Source organism: Rhinoderma darwinii, chromosome 4 (genome assembly GCF_050947455.1).
Source record: "Rhinoderma darwinii isolate aRhiDar2 chromosome 4, aRhiDar2.hap1, whole genome shotgun sequence".
Classification (NCBI taxonomy): domain Eukaryota; kingdom Metazoa; phylum Chordata; class Amphibia; order Anura; family Rhinodermatidae; genus Rhinoderma; species Rhinoderma darwinii.
In genome coordinates this window covers 330,972,861-330,989,474 of record NC_134690.1, presented here as the reverse complement: position 1 = coordinate 330,989,474, position 16,614 = coordinate 330,972,861, and the positions used below count along the sequence as shown (strand labels likewise).

At 39.4% G+C, this 16,614-nt stretch overlaps 1 long non-coding RNA gene across 1 annotated transcript in view; it reads left to right on the top strand.

Moving 5' to 3' along the window:
* LOC142761244 (uncharacterized) overlaps positions 1-11,095 on the top strand; it is a 118,529-nt gene extending 107,434 nt beyond the window's left edge. The window contains exon 4 of the long non-coding RNA XR_012883574.1: positions 10,717-11,095. This is a non-coding gene — a long non-coding RNA (uncharacterized LOC142761244). The remainder of the gene's footprint in view (positions 1-10,716) is intronic.
* Positions 11,096-16,614: the final 5,519 nt, after the last annotated feature.

The following is a 16,614-nucleotide window of genomic DNA, read 5'->3' as shown; positions in this document are numbered from 1 at the left end:
AGACAAATATTCTATAGATTATGTGTAATAATGATGTGGAGGGTGTAATTTCTGGGGGGATGGATTGGGAATAGTGGGTTATGTTAGGAATTTAGAAATTGTGTCATTAGTCAGAAAAAAGTAGATCAAATCTTTAAGTCCTGGGGCAACCAAGTACCTGTGGGCAATCAGAGCTCTATGGGAAATGGTGGCTCCTGTAGGTGAAAGCAACGGATGTGTGTAAATTACTATTTTTTCTGACCACTGACTGTTTTTAATGTTTTTATTTGTACAGGGGGTGTTATGTTTCATAGGACAAATTAGGATGAGACAAATATTCTATAGATTATGTGTAATAATGATGTGGAGGGTGTAATTTCTGGGGGGATGGATTGGGAATAGTGGGTTATGTTAGGAATTTAGAAATTGTGTCATTAGTCAGAAAAAAGTAGATCAAATCTTTAAGTCCTGGGGGCAACCAAGTACTTGTGCACTATCAGAGCTCTATGAGAAATGGTGGCTCCTATAGGTGAAAACAACGGAAATGAGTATACTCCTATTTTTTCTGACCACTGACTCTTCTTATTTGTTTTTTTTTTAGAGTTTATTTTATGAAAGGTTAATAATAGAGGAAGAGATATGTAGCATGGGGAGTTCATTGTAAAAGGGAATATTTTGTTATATAGGAAATATGGAAAATAAATATTATGTTTGATAGGACAAAATATAAATTCACAGATATTCTATAGGTTAAGCATGATGTTGGGGATGGCGGAATTTCTGGGGGATGGATGAGGTATTGAGTGTGATGTTTTAAATGTAGAAATTGTGTCATTAGTCAGAAAAAGTAAATCAAATCTTTAAGTCCTGGGGGCAATCAAGTACTTGTGCACAATCAGAGCTCTATGGGAAATAGTAGCGCCTATAGGTGAAAACAACGGAATTGAGTATACTCCTATTTTTTCTGACCACTGACTGTTATGTTTTTTGAGGGCTTCTTTATGAAAGGTTATTAATAGAGGAAGAGATATGTAGCGTTGGGAGATCATTGTAAGTGCAGATATTTTGCAATATAGGAAACATGGGAATAACTACTATGTTTGATAGGACAAAATATGGACTAACAAATATTATATCAGCTAAACATGATGTTGTAAAGGGTATAATTTCTGGGGGGCTTGGATGGGGAATGGTGTGTGTTGTTTTGAATGTAGAAATTGTGTCATTAGTCAGAAAAAAGTAGATCAAATCTTTAAGTCCTGGGGCAACCAAGTACCTGTGGGCAATCAGAGCTCTATGGGAAATGGTGGCTCCTATAGGTGAAAGCAACAGATGTGTGTATCTTTCTACTTTTTCTGACCACTGACTGTCTCTAATGTTTTTATTTGTACAGGGGGTGTTATGTTTAATAGGACAAATTAGGATGAGACAAATATTCTATAGGTTATGAGTAATGATGTGGAGGGTGTAATATCTGGGGGGATGGATTGGGAATAGTGGGCTATGTTAGGAGTATAGAAATTGTGTCATTAGTCAGAAAAAAGTAGATCAAATCTTTAAGTCCTGGGGGCAACCGAGTACTTGTGCACAATCAGAGCTCTATGAGAAATGGTGGCTCCTATAGGTGAAAACAACGGAAATGAGTATACTCCTATTTTTTCTGACCACTGACTCTTCTTATTTGTTTTTTTTTTAGAGTTTATTTTATGAAAGGTTAATAATAGAGGAAGAGATATGTAGCATGGGGAGTTCATTGTAAGGGTATGTGCACACACACTAATTACGTCCGTAATTTACGGACGTATTTCGGCCGCAAGTAGTGGACCGAACTCAGTGCAGGGAGCCGGGCTCCTAGCATCATACATATGTACGATGCTAGGAGTCCCTGCCTCTCCGTGGAACTACTGTCCCGTACTGAAAACATGATTACAGTACGAGACAGTTGTCCTGCAGAGAGGCAGGGACTCCTAGCATCGTATATAACTATGATGCTAGGAGCCCGGCTCCCTGCACTGTGTTCGGTCCGGTACTTGCGGCCGAAATACGTCCGTCAATTACGGACGTAATTAGTGTGTGTGCACATACCCTAAAAGGGAATATTTTGTTATATAGGAAATATGGAAAATAAATATTATGTTTGATAGGACAAAATATAAATTCACAGATATTCTATAGGTTAAGCATGATGTTGGGGATGGCGGAATTTCTGGGGGATGGATGAGGTATTGAGTGTGATGTTTTAAATTTAGAAATTGTGTCATTAGTCAGAAAAAAGTAGATCAAATCTTTAAGTCCTGGGGCAACCAAGTACTTGTGCACAATCAGAGTTCTATGGAAAATGGTGGCCCCTATAGGTGAAAACAACGGAATTGAGTATACTCCTATTTTTTCTGACCACTGACTGTTATTATGTTTTTTTAAAGGGCTTCCTTATGAAAGGTTATTAATAGAGGAAGAGATATGTAGCGTTGGGAGATCATTGTAAGTGCAGATATTTTGCAATATAGGAAATATGGGAATAAATACTATGTTTGATAGGACAAAATATGGACTAACAAATATTATATCGGCTAAACATGATGTTATAAAGGGTGTGATTTCTGTGGGGCTTGGATGGGGAATGGTGTGTGTTGTTTTGAATGTAGAAATTGTGTCATTAGTCAGAAAAAAGTAGATCAAATCTTTAAGTCCTGGGGGCAACCAAGTACTTGTGCACAATCAGAGCTCTATGAGAAATGGTGGCTCCTATAGGTGAAAACAACGGAATTGAGTATACTCCTATTTTTTCTGACCACTGACTCTTCTTATTTGTTTTTTTTTTAGAGTTTATTTTATGAAAGTTTAATAATAGAGGAAGAGATATGTAGCATGGGGAGTTCATTGTAAAAGGCAATATTTTGTTATATAGGAAATATGGAAAATAAATATTATGTTTGATAGGACAAAATATAAATTCACAGATATTCTATAGGTTAAGCATGACGTTGGGGAGGGCGGAATTTCTGGGGGATGGATGAGGTATTGAGTGTGATGTTTTAAATGTAGAAATTTTGTCATTAGTCAGAAAAAAGTAGATCAAATCTTTAAGTCCTGGGGGAATCAAGTACCTGTGGGCAATCAGAGCTCTATGGGAAATGGTGGCTCCTGTAGGTGAAAGCAACGGATGTGTGTATCTTACTATTTTTTCTGACCACTGACTGTTTTTAATGTTTATATTTCTACAGGGGGTGTTATGTTTCATAGGACAAATTAGGATGAGACAAATATTCTATAGGTTATGTGTAATAATGTGGAGGGTGTAATTTCTGGGGGGATGGATTGGGAATAGTGGGTTATGTTAGGAATTTAGAAATTGTGTCATTAGTCAGAAAAAAGTAGATCAAATCTTTAAGTCCTGGGGGCAACCAAGTACTTGTGGGCAATCAGAGCTCTATGGTAAATGTTGGCCCCTATAGGTGAAAACAACGGAATTGAGTATACTCCTATTTTTTCTGACCACTGACTGGTATGTTTTTTTTAGAGGGCTTCCTTATGAAAGGTTATTAATAGAGGAAGAGATATGTAGCGTTGGGAGATCATTGTAAGTGCAGATATTTTGCAATATAGGAAATATGGGAATAAATACTATGTTTGATAGGACAAAATATGGACTAACAAATATTATATCAGCTAACAATGATGTTGTAAAGGGTGTAATTTCTGGGGGGTGGATGGGGAATGGTGTGTGTTGTTTTGAATGTAGAAATTGTGTCATTAGTGAGAAAAAAGTAGATCAAATCTTTGAGTCCTGGGGCAACCATGTACCTGTGGGCAATCAGAGCTCTATGGGAAATGGTGGCTCCTTTAGGTAAGCAACAGATGTGTGTATCTTCCTACTTTTTCTGAACACTGACTGTCTTTATTGTTTTTATTTGTACAGGAGGTGTTATGTTTAATAGGACAAATTAGGATGCGACAAATATTCTATAGGTTATGAGTAATGATGTGGAGTGTGTAATTTCTGGGGGGATGGATTGGGAATAGTGGGTTATGTTAGGAATTTAGGAATTGTGTCATTGGTCAGAAAAATGTAGATCAAATCTTTATGTCCTGCGGCAACCAAGTACCTGTGGGCAATCAGAGCTCTATGGGAAATGTTGGCTTCTATAGGTGAAAACGACGGATGTGTGTATCTTCCTATTTTTCTGACCACTGACTGTTTTTAATGTTTTTATTTCGATAGGGGTGTAATGTTTAATAGGACAAATTAAGATGTGACAAATATTCTATAGGTTATGAGTAATGATGTGGAGGGTGTCATTTCTGGTGGAATGAATGGAGAATTGAGTGTGATGTTTTAAATGTAGAAATTGTGTCAGTCAGAAAAAAGTAGATCAAATCTTTAAGTCCTGGGGGCAATCAGGTGAAAACGGCAATCGTGTGTATCTTCCTATTTTTTCTGACCACTGACACTCATTAGGTGTTTTTTTTAAATAAAAGGTTATTAATAGAGGAAGAGATAATTAGCATGGGGAGATCATTGTAAATGGGGATATTTTGTATTATAGGAAATATAAGAATACATATTATGATTTATAGGACAAATATAAATTAACAGATATTCTATAGGTTAAAATAATGTTGGTGAGGGTATTGCACATGATTATGGCCCAATTTGGAGGAGCAGAGATTTTGTTGGCTTATCAGGTAAACCTGTGAAAAATAGTGAAGATTTAGCATCCCTATTCAGAGCCTAAAAGCTACCTAAAAAGGCAGCCATTATAAAAGTCCAGGCGCACACAATGAAACAGTCACCTGAGGTCGTAGGTAACCGAATGGCAGATGAGGTTGCCAGAAGGCTTCAGATTATCTAGATTGTAACATGCCATAATCAAAAGACTGTTTGGGCCGGTATGTGCCTGATCCAGTTGGAGATGGGCGTCAAATTTCACGAAAGGAGAAAATACCACCTGTACCCAAAGGGGAGCTATTCCTAATCTTGGAGATAATTATAATCAAAGTGATCCTTCTATATACAGACAGGAAAGATATCATTGCCCCATGGGTAACAAGACTAGTAAACCATGGTGCCTTTTCAATAATTCCCTAAGGTTTGGAGAACTAGCAGATATGATGAAACATCATATGAGTGGCGCCTTTATGTTTCCAAATGATATCTATATATTCTGTGGTCAAATTGCTTATAAATGGATACCCATAGGAGTAGAAGGAACCTGTACATTAGCTAGACTCCAGCTACCCACATGGTTATGCGAAAATAATGATTTTCCTTACAGTAACATACCAAATCATATGTTGTTAAAGAGGGAAGCCAACCCAAGTAAGGCTAAGTCCCTAGTACATGTTTCCTGGCAAGAAAAGTTAGGCCTATCACTTACACTAGTAGGCACATAATATTGAAAATCTTGCTGACATATTACAAAATATGTTTATGATGCTTTAAATATAACTAGCACACTTATAGGTGAAAACGACAGACATGTGTATCTTCCTATTTTTTCTGACCACTGACTGTTTTTAATGTTTTTATTTGTACAGGGGTGTTATGTTTAATAGGACAAATAAGGATGAGACAAATATTCTATAGGTTATGAGTAATGATGTGGAGGGTGTAATTTCTGGGGGGATGGATTGGAAAATGGTAGCTCCTGTAGGTGAAAACGTTGGTCGTATGTATCTTCCTATTTTTTCTGACCACTGACAGTTTGAAAGGTTATTAATAGAGGAAGAGATATGTAGCATGGGGATATCATTGTAAGTGCGTATATTTTTCAATATAGGAAATATGGGAATAAATACTATGTTTGATATCACAAAAGATGGATTAACAAATATTCTATAGGTTAAACATGATTTTGCGGAGGGTGTCATTTCTGGTGGGATAGATGAGGAATTGTATGTGATATTTTGAATGTGGAAATTGTGTCATTAGTCAGAAAAAAGTAGATCAAATCTTTACGTCCTGGGGGAATCAAGTACCTGTGGGCAATTAGAGCTCTATGGGAAATTGTGGCTCCTATAGGTGAAAACGACGGACGTGTGTATCTTCCTATTTTTTCTGACCACTGACACTTAGTGAAACATTAGCAAACCTATTCAGAGCCTAACAGCTACCTAAAAAGGCAGCCATTATAAAAGTCCAGGCGCACACAATGAAACAGTCACCTGAGGTCGTAGGTAACCGAATGGCAGATGAGGTGGCCAGAAGGCTTCAGACTATCTAGGCTGTAACATGCCATATTCAAAAAAATGTTTGGGCCGGTATGTGCATGATCCAGTTGGAGATGTGCGTTAAATTTCACGAAAGGAGAAAATACCACCTATACCCAAAAGGGAGCTATTCCTAATCTTGGGGATAATTATAATCAAAATGATCCTTCTATATACAGACAGGAAAGATACCATTGCCCCATGGGTAACAAGACTAGTGAACCATGGTGCCTTTTCCATAATTCCCTAAGGTTTGGGGAACTGGCAGATTTGATGATACATCATATAAGTGGCATCTATATGCTTCCAAATTATATCTATGTATTATGTGGTCATATTGCCTATAAATGGATACCTATGGGAGCAAAACGAACCTGTACAATTGCTAGACTCCAGCTTCCCACATGGGTATGCGAAAATAATGATTTTCCTTACAGTGACATACCAAATCATATGTTGTTTATGAGGGAAGCCAACCCAAGTAAGGCTAAATCCCTAGTACATGTTTCCTGGCAAGAAAAGTTAGGCCTATCACTCATAATATTGAAAAGCTTGCTGACATATTGCAGAATATGTTTATGATGCTTTAAATATAACTAGCACACTTACCAGTCAGCTTATCTTAGTAACTAATCAGCATGCTTTGGTCCTGGACTATCGGATAACATCCCAAGGCGGTACGTGTCAGATAGTAGGCCCTGCCTGCTGCCATTATATAGAACCCTCTGGACTGTTGCAAGTCAAATGTGATATCAAGGCGAAGAGGGTTAAGGAAGAGTTCAAGAAAGTTAACTCTCAGGGTGACTGGAATTTCATATTGCCCGATTGGCTTAGTTGGCTAACAGCTAACTGGTTTAAGGGAATAGGTGCTTGGTTTTACGGAATATTACATGTAGCTTTGCAGCTATTTATTATAAGAATACCGATTTATCTTATTGTCAAACAAATTTTTATACTGATGACGAAGTCTTGTAATTGTTAGAAAAACCCAACACAGATTAAAGTTCCATGTGTAGAAAAAGGAGTAACATTGGGACATAAAATAACTTCTACATCCTTTCTCCCAGTAGCAGTTCTCATGCCTCGATGGATATGCGTCTACTGTGATGGATAGATCCCCTCTCAAGTTGACATATGTGTCCATTGTGGTGTTGTGAGGAAGGAATCAGATCATTAGGGATAAATTTGTGTGGCCAGGAACACTCCACTCTTAGGTAAATGATTTATAGATGATCTGTGGGAAAGGATCTCAAGGCAAGTTTGACGATCCCACTGTTTATATGGCTACCCGTATAATCCGTGATATACCACAGTTTCGACTATAACTCATGATAGGTAGATTCCCCAACTTAATGGCCACTATACTAGTTTAGGAAGGGATAGGAGGATCCAAGTTTTCACCTTCAGAGAATATCGGGTCCCATAGGGATAGAGTAGTTGGATGCAGTAAATTATTAAAATGATTTGTATAAATTGTTTAAATGATCAAAATAACTGCATTATATTCAATTAGATATGTATGAGATATGTATAAGATATGTTTGAACATTTCCATTCCTTTTCCCCATCATTTGAATACATGGAATTAAGATGATGTCATCTAGCAATCAAAACTAATGAATAGTTGATGTGTTTGAAAGGATTCTAGGAAGGAAGTCATTACCTTATATAGAAGTATTTTTGAATGTATGCATTTGTATACATGGCATTGGTTAATGTGTGTTAAGTGAAAGCGTGAACCTATAAATAAAGGATCCGTTCACAGCCATTTCAGATTTCTGTACATCAAACCATTGTATGTGAAATCTCTCTCGATCTGTCATTTTTGTGAATTTGAATTAATCCTGGACAAATTCTGTTATCTAGAAAAGATCACTCTAACACTTCCTATTTTTTCTGACCACTGACTGTCTCTAATGTTTTTATTTGTACAGGGGGTGTTATGTTTAATAGGACAAATTAGGATGTGACAAATATTCTATAGGTTATAAGTAATGATGTGGAGGGTGTAATTTCTGGGAGGATGGATTGGGAATTGTGGGCTATGTTTTGAATGTAGAAATTGTGTCATTAGCTAGAAGATAAGTAGATCAAATCTTTAAGTCCTGGGGGCATCCAAGTACCTGTGGGCAATTAGAGCTATATGGAAAATGGTTGCTCCTATAGGTAAAAACGACGGACATGTGTATCTTCCTATTTTTTCTGACCACTGACTGTTATTATGGTTTTTTTTAGAGGTTTTTTCGTTATGAAAGGTTATTTATTAATAGAGGAAGAGATATGTAGCATGGGGAGATCATTGTAAGTGCGGATATTTCGCAATATGGGAAATATGGGAATAAGTACTATGTTTGATATGACAAAATATGGATTAACAATTATTCTATAGGTTAAACATGATGTTGGGGAGGGTGTCATTTGTGGTGGGATGGATGGGGAATTGTATGTAATGTTTTGAATGTTGAAATTGTGTCATTAGTCAGAAAAAGTAGTTCAAACTGGCGGCAACCAAGTACATATGACAAAATATGGTTTAACAAATATTCTATAGGTTAAACATGATGTTTCGGAGGGTGTCATTTCTGGTGGGATGGATGGGGAATTATATGTGATGTTTTGAATGTAGAAATTGTGTCATTACTCAGAAAAAAGTAGATCAAATCTTTAAGTCCTGGGGGGAACCAAGTACCTGTGGGCAATGAGAGCTCTATGGGAAATGGCGGCTCCTATATGTGAAAACGACGGACGTGAGTATCTTCCTATTTTTTCTGACCACTGACTGTTTTTAATGTTTTTATTTGTACAGGGGTGTTATGTTTAATAGGACAAATTAGGATGAGACAAATATTCTATAGATTATGAGTAATGATGTGGAGGGTGTAATTTCTGGTGGAATGGATTGGGAATCGTGGGTTATGTTTTGAATGTAGAAATTGTTTCATTAGTCAGAAAAAAGTAGATCAAATTTTTAAGTTCTGGGCAACCAAGTACCTGTGGGCAATCAGAGCTCTATGGGAAATGGTGGCTCCTGTAGGTGAAAAAGATGGACATGTGTATCTTCCTATTTTTTATGACCACTGATTGTTATTATGGGTTTTTTTTAGTTTGTTTTTTTTATGACAGGAAATTAATAGAGGAAGAGATATGTAGCATGGGGAGTACATTGTAAGTGCGGATATTTAGCAATATAGGAAATGTAGGAATAAATACTTTGTTTAATATGACAAAATATTCTATAGGTTGAACATGTTGTTGCGGATGGTGTCGTTTCTAGTGGTATGGATGGGGAATTGTATGTGATGTTTTGAGTGTAAAAATTGTGTCATTAGTCAAAAAAAAGTACATCAAATCTTTAAGTCCTGAGGGCAACCAAGTACCTGTGGGTATTCAGAGCTATATGGAAAATGGTGGCTCCTGTAGGTGAAAACGTTGGTCGTTTGTTATCTTCCTATTTTTTCTCACCACTGACTGTTAATAGGTGTTTATTTAGAGGTTTTTTTTAATGAAAGGTTATTAAAGGAGAAAGAGATATGTAGCATGTGGAGATCATTGTAAGTGCGGATATTTAGCAATATAGGAAATATGAGAATAAATATTATGTTTGCATAAATATTATGGAAATTGTGTCATTAGTCAGAAAAAGTAAATTAAATCTTTAAGTCCTGGGGCAACTAAGTACCTGTGGGCAATCAGAGCTCTATGTGAAATTGTGGATCCTATAGGTGAAAACTACGGACATGTGTATCTTCCTATTTTTCTGACCACTAACTGTTAATAGTTGTATTTTTGAGAGTCTATTTTATGAAAGGTTATTAATAGAGGAAGAGATATTTACAATATAGGAAATATGGGAATAAATATTATGTTTGATATGACAAAATATGGAATAACAGTGTTATAATGTTGTTGGGGAGGGTGTCATTTTTGGGGGGATGGATGGGAAATTGTGTGTGATGTTTTGAATGTGAAAATTGTGTCATTAGAAAAAAATCGACCAAATCTTTACGTCCTGCGGGTAACCGAGTACCTGTCGAAAAACAGAGCACTATGGGAAATGGTGACCCCTATAGGTGAAAACGACGGTTGTGTGTATCTGCTTATTTTTTCTGACCACTGACTCTTATTATTATTATTATATATTGTTTTTTATATGTGTGTTTTCTTTAATAAGAGATTCTTAATGGATAGTGTCATTTCTGTCAGTGAATGGGGAATTGTGTGTAAGCTTAAAATTTGGGAATTGCATCTTTGGTCAGAAAACATAGGTTAAATTTTTTAAGCCTAGGGGACGAAAAAGTACCTGCAAATATAGTTTTACAATGAAGTGTGCTCCTATAAAGTAAAACAATAGCCTTGTTTTTCTGCTAATGTCCTCTGACAACAGATTGCTATTGTCTTTTATTTAAGTGATGTTGTCCATGTTTTAATCTTGTGTTTGTCTCTAAAAACATCTTATTTTGTTACGCTGTTATGTTTATATGATTATGTATGTTTGAACAATATTTTTTGTATCTCTTTTTTTGCGAGCTCTTCCTACGTATGATAGAAGCTGCCACTTGAATCATCTGTTGTTTCAATGAGAGCTGTCATTTGAATTTGAGAGGAGGATAGCGTGGAACAGATCTAAATTCGGATAGTCAAGCAACTGAATGTACATTCAGAAGTATTCGCCGTGTCAAGTTTGCAACCCTTCATAAATACTTTTAGCCAGAGTCGCTATAAAAATATTCCTCAACATGTGCTGTCTACTGGAATAAAGATGATCATAATTTTAAATCTAGAAATGCATATGGCTTACTCTTGTATAACTGGTTAGTATTGCCTTTATTGGCATTAATTGCTATGGTACAATCTTCATATTTTGTAAGTACAATAAAGAAGAAGAAGTGGGGTTTGGTATTTTTAATCTGGTCTTTTTTTCCGTGGTTCTTTACCTGAAGGTTGCACCAAATTCAGAGATGGGATTTTCTGAAAGGATTATGACTTCCAAGGAATTTCGTTCACTGTGGGCAGTCGTAGCTATGAGTGTGAGGAGAACAAGTGCCTTTGAGAAGGACGCCAAGACGGAGCAATGGAGCACTGTGTACTAAGTGTGGAGGAGACCCTGGATATACTAGTCCTTCTCAATGAATTATAATATAATCAAAAAGTTAATTTATTTCAGTAATTCAATTCAAAAAGTGAACCTCATATATTATATAGATTTATTACACACAGAGTGATCTTTTTCCAGCAATTTTTTTATTTTAATGTTGAAGGTTATGGCTAACAGTTAGGGTATGTTCACACAGCTTATTTTCTGACGTTTTTCGGGCCGTAAATGGCCGAAAAACAGCAGAGAGATCGGAAGCAGAACGCCTCCAAACATCCGCCCATTGATTTCAATGGGAAATACAGCGTTCTGTTCCGACGGGGCGTATTTTTACGCTACTGTTTTTAAAAATGGCCGCGTAAAAAAACGCCCACGAAAAAGAAGTGCTTGTCACTTTTTGAGCCGTTTTTAGAGCATTTTTCACTGACTCTATAGAAAAACAGCTCCAAAAACGTCCGTAAAAAACGCAGCAAAAAACGCGAGTTGCTAAAAAAAGTCTGAAAATCAGGAGCTGTTTTCCCCTGAAAACAGCGCCGTATTTTCAGATGTTTTTTTTACTAAACGTGTGCACATACCCTTAATGAAAACCTAAAATGTAGTGTCTCAGAAAATTAGAATATTATATAAGCCCAATTTAAAAATGATTTTAATACCGAAATGTTGGCCTACTGAAAAGACGAGCTGAAGGCCGCTATCAAAGCAACCTGGGCTTCCATAACACCTCAGCAGTGCAACAGGCTGATCGCCTCCATGCCACGCCGCATTGATGCAGTAATTCATGCAAAAGGAGCCCCGACCAAGTATTGAGTGCATATACTGTGCATAGTTTTCAGTAGGCCAACATTTCGGTCTTAAAAATAATTTTTGAAATTGGGCTTATATAATATTCAAATTTTCTGAGACACAAAATTTTTGGTTTTCATTAACTGTTAGCCATAATCATCAACATTAAAAGAAAAAAAAATGCTGGAAATAGATCACTCTGTGTGTTATGAATCTATATAATATATGAGTTTCACTTTTTTAATTGAATTACTGAAATAAATTAACTTTTTGATGATATTCTAATTAATTGAGAAGGACTAGTATATGACTAGGATCTAATGCAGGGGCTGTTCCAAGTTGCCCGGATATCCACCTGTGACTAGGACTGGAAGGCCCTTACATACTAGTGGTGTCATTAGCACTGAGCATTGGCCTGATGGCCCGGGTGACTGCCACATTCATTTGTATCTGTGTCCTCAGGAAGCAGATACAATAAAATACTATGGCAGAGCTGGGAGCTCCCTGCTCTGCCATTCACTAGGCTACAGGCCACGTTAGTCCTGCAGCCTATAAGACAATGGTAGAGGATACCTGTGAATGCCGGCTAGATGAAGTTACTGACGGTCTTCGCAAGGCTCCCGTCTCAGTGCCTCATAGGCTGTGGAGCTCCTTTCTGCACGGAACGGGGCTAGGTGGATATACATTTTTTTATTTGTTTTGGGGGCACCCAGGCACTATCTACAGCGGGACTGTGTGGCACTATCTATATAGGGGGGGTGTGGCACTATCTACAAGGGTGGGCTGTTTGGTGCTATCAACAAGGGGGCTGTGGCTGACACTATCTACAAGGCGCTGTGTGGCACTCTCTACAGGGATTTGTGCAGTCGTGTAACTATAGGGGTCGCAGCAGTCGCAATTCCGACCGGGCCCCGAAGCCAGAAGAGCCCGCGGCCCCCCACACCGTATTAATAAAAAGTTACTATAGTAACTGGGGCCTATGTAATATACTAAACCTGTTACTATAGTAACTGACAGTACTTACCCTCCTCGTTCCGATGCGCAGCAAATGTCCTGACGTTACAACGCTGTACGCAGTGCATGACATCACAACGCTATGCGCCGCTCACAACATCCCGACCCTGGATGGAGTCAGGACCTCCGCTGCAGCCGGAGAGGTGGGTAAGTTTAATATCATTGTCTGCTGGAGCTGATAGATCGGAGTCCGACTCCCGGGACCCCCGCCGATCAGCTGTTTTGAAGGGGCCGCAGCGCTCGTACGAGCGCTACTTCCCCTTCGTTTCGGTCACTTGCCCACAATGTGAATCCCCGACACGGACCTGTTGGCGATTCACAGTGAGCAAGTAAGGGAAATGAAGGGGAAGTACGAGCGCTGCACCCCGTTCAAAACAGCCAATTGGCGGGGGTCCCAGGAGTCGGACCCCAACCCATCAGCTATTAATGGCCTATCCTGAGGATAGACCATCAATGTTTAAGGACTGGACAACCCCTTTAAGCCTACTATGTGGTAGGCTTAGATACAGGGCCCATGAGACAGGATCACACAGTGTCTGATCCTGTCTGCTGAGCCCTGTATCTAAGACAACCACATGGTAGGCTTAGATACAGGGCCCATGTGTGATCCTGTCTGATGAGCCCTGTATTTAAGCCTACCACATGGGAGTGGCCCTTCCCATCCTGGTAATGCTAGCCTGCTGCTATGTTGTATCTGGCTGGTTATAAAAAATCGGGGGAGCCCACGTCAGTATTTTAAAAAGAAAAAAATTATTGGAAAGAACGATGTGGGGTTCCCCCATTTTTCATAACCAGCCAGATACAACACAGCTACAGCAGGCTAGCATTACCAGGGTGGGAAGGGCCACTGTTTCTGGCCTTTCCCAGCCTAATAATATTAGCATGCGCCACCCCAGGGCCTGAACATCCCTACAGATGGTCGGGTACTGGGTCCTACCCGGCACTTTCCCACACCCCTGTGGCGGTGGGTACCGGGGTAATAATGGGGGTTAGTGTTAGCCTCTTCACCGGCTAACATTAAGCCCCACCTTAGTCATGGACGATGTCAATCAGCCAGCGGCCATTACTAAGGAGGTAGTAATAAAGTTTAAAAAAACAATACAACGACATAGAAATTTTTTTTTATTGAAATTAAAAAAAACACAACCATTTTATTGAGAATAAAAAAACACTGTCATCGAAGTAGTCCCCGAATCTGATGTAGTCCAACAACTGAGCCTATAAAAAAATACAAACACACAAAAATAATTAGTAACACATAAAAAAGCAAAACAATTATTATTCTTACCTGTCCCGGTCCAGCGCTGGACCCGCAATGTCAGCGAGCTGGAACCTATATCTAAACACATCATATGTGATACTGTCTGCTGAGCCACTGTATCTAATCCTATCCATAGCTATGGGGTCGTAGATCTATAGATATGCTGTCTCATATATATTCACACTCACACGTATACATACACATATACAAACATGCACACACTTTTTTGGGGGGGACGTATGTTTTGGGGCTATTTCCCCTGACGTTTTAAGACCTTAGTGACGCTCCTGGCTGCTAGTGCTGCATTGTTGGGTTACTTAGGAGACCCAGTGATGCAGCTGAAAGATGCGGGCCATCGACCAGGAGAACATTGGGGGGGGGGCCCAAGAAGAACTTTTGTATCGGGGCCCATGAGCCTTTAGCTACGTCCCTGGTTGTGTGGCACTATCTACAAAGGCGGGAGTGTGGCGCTATCTACAAATGGGGAGTTTAGCAATATCTACAAAGCGGGAAGTGTGGCACTATCTATAAAGGGGGTTTGTGAAACTACATTTATATTGCTGATGATACAAATTGGCACATGTGATAACCCTGTGGACATGTTATATTCAGGTTTTTGCACTTAATGATTAATCATTAATTGGTTATAGAACATGGTCTCAAACTCGGCCGGGTAAGTGGGCCACATATAACATATAGAAAAAATTTGAAGTTGACGGACCACATTACTTCACAAATTTGATACAAAATTATCTTTAGTCAATTAGTTATTTGAACTATAATAACAATACTACATTACTATAATAATAATAATAATAATACCGCTATGTTTAAACTGCCCGGTTTAATTTGCCCGGTTTCTCCATGTGCTTATTTTAATATTCCAGTTTTGCCGTTTAAGTGTCCCTAAATGCAGTCCGACGGCTCAGTTGGCAGACACATGAATGTCAAGATTGGGCAGCCCTCTGTAGATAATGTCACAGTGCCCTCTGTAGGTAATGCCACCCCCTAAATAATGCCACAGTGCCATCTGTGGATGCCACCCCCCAAGGTAATGCCACAGTGCCCTCTGTAGATAATGCCACAGTGCCCTCTGTAGATACTGCCACACTGCTCTCTGTATATACTGCCACAGTGACCTCTGTAGATAATGCCACACACAATCCTTGTAGATAGTGCCACACACGCCAATAGATAGCTCCATTGGGGCTCCCTCTAGGAGGGGAATCCCCAGTCAGAACGTTGCCGAAGCATTGACGGAGGATTCCTCTGCTGCTGGAGCCCCTGACGTCACTGTCCATAGACAGATAGATAGACTGTCCTCCTGGACTGGATTGTGATGTCTGGGGCAACCCCAGAGCCGGTGTCCCAGAGCAGAGCAGGCTCTGCTCTGGAACTCTGGAGAAGTCACTGACATCAGTGTCCATATATGGACAGTGATATCAGGGGCTTGCCCAGAGCTGGAGTCCCAGAGCAGAGCCACTTCGAGCACTTTGCCTGGGATTCCAGCTCTGTTCCTGACATCACTGTTCATATATGGACAGAGATGTCAGGAGCAACCCCAGAGCTGGAGTTCCGGGTAGAGCACTAGTAGCGCTCTTCCTGGGTCTCCAGCTCTGCTCCTGACATCACTGTCCAAATATGGACAGTTATGTCAGGGCAACCCCAGAGCCGGAGTTCCAGGCAGAGCGCTACTAGCGCTACTCCAGCTCTGCTCTTGACAACACTGTCCATATGTGAACAGCCCAAACAAGAAGGCTGTTTACTGCACTGATGGGAGAATAAATCCACTTTTCTGACGACATCTGTTTGGAGTGCTACCTCTCCTATGAACTTAGATGTGATCGGCAACAGCTTGATCCTGCGTTTTACATGCGTTGGGGGCCCACTGGGTTGTGGCCCACTCAGATATGTTTTGCCCCGCCCCCCCCCCCCCTGTGCTAAACCCCTAGCTACACCTCTGTGCTGCAGATTTGTTTTTAATTTGCTTCGGAACGTGTGGACTTTAACACGAATTTGGATAGGCAAATCTGTTAGTCTGAATAAAAGGTCTATTGACATCTCCCAGTCATAAAATAGCTAGGCCTAATGCACATGACCATAGTGATTTTGCGGTCCGCAAACCCCGGATCCGTTGTAGTCCATTTATCTTCAAAAAACCTTCAGTAGTGCAACCTTCAAAAAATGCAGGGATGTCATGAACGATGAGCGAGTCCATGCCACAAATACGGATAGTAAAATTACTTGAGTTTTCGCGGCCCATATTTGCAGTCCC